Source organism: Triticum urartu, chromosome 4A (genome assembly GCF_056163025.1).
Source record: "Triticum urartu cultivar PI428250 chromosome 4A, HENAU_Tu73, whole genome shotgun sequence".
In the NCBI taxonomy this organism is placed as follows: domain Eukaryota; kingdom Viridiplantae; phylum Streptophyta; class Magnoliopsida; order Poales; family Poaceae; genus Triticum; species Triticum urartu.
Window position 1 is genome coordinate 159,307,688 of NC_141876.1, and position 6,754 is coordinate 159,314,441.

Here is a 6,754-nt window from a genome sequence, read left to right on the forward strand (position 1 = left end):
CCCTAGTAGGGGGCGGATCATTCAGGGGGGATCATTCGGACCATCCTTAGACTCAACAACTCATCGAGCTCAAGAACACGTCTCCTCAGGAGGCTATTCATCCATTGTACTTATTCATCCCCAGCCCACGAGGCAATCCACCACACCACACTGGAGTAGGGCATTACACCACAACGGTGGCCCGAACTAGTATAAACCATCATGTCTCTTGTTCCTTGGGTTCGGCGAGCTAGGCCTTGAGATCGTTATGAGAGCGAGCTAGGGAGAGATCTTCGTGCGCACCCCAGAGTTCGAACCTCAAGGGTTTGCCGGAACCTGTAATCTGACAATATTGCTTCAAAATCCTCGGTCACATTATCACATTCATATATGTTCAAAGTCCTAAAGTCAATCTTGGTCCCACTGATACAAATCCAGCGGGACTTATTGAGATACACTTGACATAGCCACTTCCTAAACCCTAGTGTATCGATCTCACCGAGTTGGCCCTTCGGTCCCACCGAGAGGTGTCATTCGGTCTCATTGTAAAGCCTAAAGTTCAAACCTTTTGTGTTATTCACTCCCAATGATTGTTTTCACCGTGTTCATAAAAAGGAGAGATGGTTGGCATCTCCCCTAACAGGGACGGGAACGGTCTTTGGACTTTCCTCTAGCACACTGTGGTTAAGGCTACCCGCTTCGGTGGATCTAACCCAAATTTTTAAAATGACTGTTTTCACCCGGTCCCATCAAGTAGTGCATAAAGGTGTGTAACGGTTAGATTTTTGGTGTTGCCCATACATACCCGCACCCATTCCACCAACTCTCAAATAGCAACCAGTACGAACGTACCACTTCCCATATCCATTTTCTAAGAGAGAACCATCTACCAAGGCCCGACCCTGGGGGGGGGGGCAGGAGGGGTAGTCGCCCAGGCCCCCAAAATGAAGGGGGCCCACCTAGGGCATGCTTCCATACTGGGAATAGCCCACTGGCCGAAGGCCGATGCACCAATGGCAGCAAACAGCGCAGACAACGCATACACTGGTTGAGCTGATTCCTCCCTGACTCCCCGCAACGCAAAGCCCTAGCTTTCGGCCAGAGCCACCATGTCGTAGATTTTTCACTTTGATTCGTCGGACGAGTTCATCGACTGTTCCGTGTAGTTCTTCTGTGCTGATCCAATATCGTACGCCATGGCCCCATTCTGTATCTGCATGCCTTCTTGATTCTTTCTATCTACACCGGTCTAATCTATTATCTGTTGCCTACATGTCCAGACTTTTTATGTGATGAAAATGGGCTCGTGGACATGATGCTGATAAAGATAAAGTTTTAGGATATGAACATATAGGGCAGCTACATAATCAGAAAGGAACAAGCAGAAGGTAACACTATCTTTTTTTCTGGATTACATCAAGGAATATCACGACTTGGAGCTGAGTAGGTGGACATTTGACTAACTACTTTTTTCAAAAAGGGGCGCTTTATTACTTAAAAGGTTTAAGTATTATACCCGGCCTCTGCATAACTAAGATGCACACTGCCAACAAAGTCCTCACGACAAGCGAAAATAAAATAGGAAGGCGTAATACAAATAAAAATGTATATCTGTATAGTGCCTAAACTATCGGTGGCCCAATCCTAAGATCATGCCGCCACCCATCTTGGGTAAAAGTATCCCTCGCCGTAGCCTCCAATCGTGTACACACCTCCGTAAACAGGTCTCGATTCTCCATTCATTGTAGAGAGGACCATAAACGAAACGGCCGGTACATCTGTAGATAACTTGCATAAGCGAAGTACTTTTGTCATTAAAAATCTTATCATTTCTACATAGCCAAAGTGACCAAATCACGGCAAGCGCTCCCACCCTAAGTAGAATTCTGAACCTGTGATCAATCCCATGTAACCAGTTGCCAAATATATTAGCAACACTACAAGGAGGATACAAGCCAGAAGCTATGGGTGACTGGCCATATAGAACGAGCCAATTTACATTGGAAGAACAAATGTTTTATTGTCTCATCATGCAGATAAAATACACATTGCGTACTTGCATGCCAATTCAAGGTTATCTTTAGTAAGAATGACTCCGCGATGAAGATACCATGCAAAGATTTTATTCTTAAGAGGTATCTTCATCTTCTAGATCTTCTTCTTATTATCAACTGGCATGTCAGACTGGATCAAAGCTCTATACATAGACTCCACTGAGAATTGCCCATTCCCATGTAGGTTCCAACGAGATAAATCGGACCCCTATGACAATTGTGCCATGGTTAATCGTTGAAGTAGTATGTTCCATGATTGGAGTCTAGGTCCAATTAAATCCCTTCTAAACATCACATTTGGCGGAAATGATTCCAAAACTTTGGCAATAGTATCACCCTTGTGACATACAATATTGTATAGAGCTGGATATTGTTCCCGGAGAGTATCATTACCTAACCATTTATCCTCACAAAATCTAATTTTCGAGCCATCCTTAATTGAGAAGGACCCATAGCGGAAGAAATATTCCTTCGTTGCCATTAATCCCGCCCAAAAATGAGAGTCCCCAGGCTTCCAGTATACCTAGGATATCGCCTTGAACCCACATATTTTCTCCTAAGGAGGGTTTGCCATACACCATCTTCGAACAACAACTTAAACAACCATTTGCCAAGGAGGGCCCTATTCTTAACCTCAAGGTCATGAATGCCCAACCCACCTTGGTCCTTGGGATGGCAAACCACACTCCATTTAGTCAGCCTATATTTCTTTCTCTCGCTATCTCCTTGCCAAAAGAATCTTGATCGAAAGTAACCCAATCTATGTAAAACTCTTTTTGGCAATTGGAAGAAGGAAATCATATACAGTACCATGTTACTTAGTACTGAATTTATGAGGACCAACCTCCCACATAGAGATGATTGGAATTTATGAGGACTAACTCCTAGTAGCATTGTTGTGTAGCTCTCCAGAAAATTCGAGGTATGTTGGATCTTTTTCCTTGTACTGTACTGTGAATTATACTTACAAACAATCAAATCTTGACCGATGTTTTCCTAAAGAATTATAGCCCCATTCATGGTTTCATCTCCAGCCTCTAGGATCTACTGTGCATGTATATGGAGCCATCTAACTCCAAAATTTTCCAAGACCGGTACAGACATAACCAAGTCGGGAGATCAGAGGCTGAGTCACCGAGAGGAGACCGTGCCGTGTCCATTGGCCACCACAACGACACAGTTACAAAATGTATTACCTATATTTGATGTAAATATTCTTGTTAAAACGCATCAAAATGTTTATTAGTATATTTATATTGAAGGGCTTCGGATTATAGTTTCACCCCGGGCCTCCAAAATCTCAGGACCGGCCCTGCATCTACCCTTGTGTTGAGATCAAGAGGATTCCACTCCAACCTTTGATCCTTATCTCTAGCATCCTTGATACGTCTCCAATGTATCTATAATTTTTGATTGTTCCATGCTATTATATTATCTGTATTGGATGCTTAATGGGCTTTAATTTACCTTTTTATACTATTTTTGGGACTAACCTACTAACCAAAGGCCCAGTGCAAATTGCTGTTTTTTTGCCTATTTCAGTGTTTCGCTGAAAAGGAATATCAAATGGAATCCAAACGGAATGAAACCTTCGAGAGAGTTATTTTTGGAACAAACATGATCCAGGAGACTTGGAGTGGACGTCAAGAAAGAAGCGAGGAGGCCACGAGGCAGGGGGACGCGCCCCCACCCTTGTGGGCCCCTCGCAGCTCCACCGACGTACTTCTTCCTCCTATATATACCCACATACCCCGAAAACATCTAGGAGCACCACGAAACCCTATTTCCACTGCCGCAACCTTCTGTGCCTAAGAGATCCCATCTTGGGGACTTTTCTGGAGCTCCGCCGGAGGGGGAATCGATCACGGAGGGCTTCTACATCAACACCATAGCCTCTCCGATGATGTGTGAGTAGTTTACCACAGACCTTCGGGTCCGCAGTTATTAGCTAGATGGCTTCTTCTCTCTCTTTGGATCTCAATACAAAGTTCTCCTTGATCTTCTTGGAGATCTATTCGACGTAATTCTTTTTGCGGTGTATTTGTCGAGATCCGATGAATTGTGGGTTTATGATCAAGATTATCTATGAATAGTATTTGATTATTCTCTAAAATCTTTTATGTATGATTTTTTATCTTTGCAAGTCTCTTCGAATTATTAGTTTGGTTTGGCCTACTAGATTGATCTTTCTTGCAATGGGAGGAGTGCTTAGCTATGGGTTCAATCTTGCGGTGTCCTTTCCTAGTGACAACAGGGGAAGCAAGGCACGTATTGTATTGTTGCCATCGAGGATAAAAAGATGGGGTTTATATCATATTGCTTGAGTTTATCCCTCTACATCATGCCATCTTACCTAATTTGTTACTCTGTTCTTATGAACTTAATACTCTGGATGCATGCTGGATAGCGGTCGATGTGTGGAGTAATAGTAGCAGCTGCAGAATGGTTTCGGTCTACTTGTCGCGAACGTGATGCCTATATACATGATCATGCCTAGATATTCTCATAATTATGCACTTTTCTATCAATTGCTCGACAGTAATTTGTTTACCCACCGTAATACTTATGCTATCTTGAGAGAAGCCACTAGTGAAACCTATGGCCCCCGGGTCTATTTTCCATCATATAAGTTTCCAATCTATTTTACTTTGCAATATTTACTTTCAATCTATATCATAAAAATACCAAAAATATTTATCTTATTATCTCTATCAAATTTCACTTTTGCAAGTGGCCATGAAGGGATTTTATTTGTTTGTGTAGGTGCAAGGTGACTTGCGTGTAGTCTCCTACTGGACTGATACCTTAGTTCTCAAAAACCGAGGGAAATACTTACGCTACTTTGCTGCATCACCCTTTCCTCTTCAAGGGAAAACCAACGCAGTGCTCAAGAGGTAGCAATCCTCAAGTTGCTTTCCACTCAAAATCCCTCTCATACCACAGCCAAAATATTTGAGAGAGTATTTGAGTGTTGAGAAGACTATTTTTTGAAGCACAAGAGTAAGGAGTTCAACATCAACAACAACATCTATTAGAGCAACTCTAGTAGACCCTGCAAAATCCGCAAACCCACAAAATTCCGGTGAGTATACGGGCTCTGCCCAATTTTCTGGCCAGAATAGAGCCCGTGTACTTGCCCGGCCCGTAAATTTTTTTACCGCGGCCCGCAAACCGCCCTCCCCGACCAATATATCTACGGGTTCGTGGTGCATTAGCGTGTCGGAACCCTATCCCCCCGCCGCCGCCGAGATCCGCAATTCCCCACTCCCCTCCTCACATTTCTCGCCGCCAGCGAGCCCCTTCCGCCTCCAGCCGCCATGTGGGGCCGCATGTGGAGCTCCGGCCGCGGCTCCGGGAGCAGCTCTAGCGGGGGCGGGGAGCCCGAGCGCCAGGGGCATGTCCGCTCGGACGACGCGAGGAAGCGCGGGGCGAGGAAGTGGACCAAACATGGTCTCTCGCCGCCGTCGAGCTTCCTCATTGGCGAGACAAACGAATACGACCATCGGCACGGCCGTATGCCGTCCTCGGCCGCGGGCTCGTCCTCCGTGGCGAGATCTTCCACGCTGCGAGATCCTCCTCTTCTGACGTGAGCCTTCTCCCCATGAAGCGGGATTGGTAGAGGAGCCGAAGGAGATCGAGGTCATCCCCATGAAGCAGGAGCCCGAGGAGCTTGGGAGCCGTGGAGTCGTCGGACCATAGGACTTCGTCACCGATGTCGACACGGTCTCAGCCGCCATTGCCGAGCGGAGCTTGCGCGAGGAGGCGGAGTGCCATAGCCACCATGAGGAGCTCGAAGACCTTATGTTCAACCTCGCCGCCAAGAAGAAGGACGACGAGTGGCGGCGCATCCGCGAGGAGCAGAGGGAGAAGTACATCGACCTCGGTAGCTCCGACGAGAAGGATTGAGCTCCTCCATGGCATCGTCCATGGCTGCGAGCTCTCCACCGTGAGATCCCCACCCCCTCTAGTACTAGTACTGATGTAGTATGTAGTATGAACTAGTGTTTGTAGTGTTTGATCATGTAATATATGTAGCATGTGATGTAGTACTATGGTGCAGTTTCTCCCGCGAAATTGTTTTTCAAATTATGCAGTTTCATCTACGGTTTCTGATCGGCCACGCTCGTTCTCGACCCACAAACGAGATCTTCGTCAAACTGCAAACGTGTTTTGCGGGTCGGGATTTGCGGGGTCTGCTAGAGTTGCTCTTACCTTTTGGAGAGTGATGTCTCCTAGATTGGTTAAGTGTCACTTGGGAGCCTCCAAGCTTGTGGAGTTGAACCAAGAAGTTTATAAGGGCAAGGAGATCGCCTACTTCGTGAAGATCTACCCCGAGTGGAGCTATTCCTTCATCGACGAAAACCATGATAGCATAGACAAGATTGCTTCTTCATGGACCCTTAATGGGTAGTGCTCTCCATGGGCTGGGCTTGCGCAGTCGTTACCCTCCGTGGGTTGAAGTCTCCATCAACATGGATGTACGATAGGACCACCTATCATAAACACGCCAAAAATCACCTTGTCTTCATTGCGTTTGATCATCTCCAAACTCTACCCTTACTGGATTCGGGGGTGGCAGGTTGAACTATTGCCACGCCCTGTCTCGTCGTAGTAAATGGGTGCAAACATTGAGGGGGCACGGGGCCGCCTGCTAGATGCCGGCTCCTTGAAGCCACCTGTTGGGGGCACGCCATCTTCTAGAAGCCGGCCCAAGGAGTCGG

At 46.2% G+C, this 6,754-nt stretch overlaps 1 non-coding gene across 1 annotated transcript; it reads left to right on the forward strand.

Moving 5' to 3' along the window:
* Window positions 1-580: 580 nt before the first annotated feature.
* On the forward strand, window positions 581-703 carry LOC125555160 (U6atac minor spliceosomal RNA). The gene has a single exon (XR_007304589.1). It is a non-coding gene; the product is annotated as a U6atac minor spliceosomal RNA (small nuclear RNA).
* Window positions 704-6,754: the final 6,051 nt, after the last annotated feature.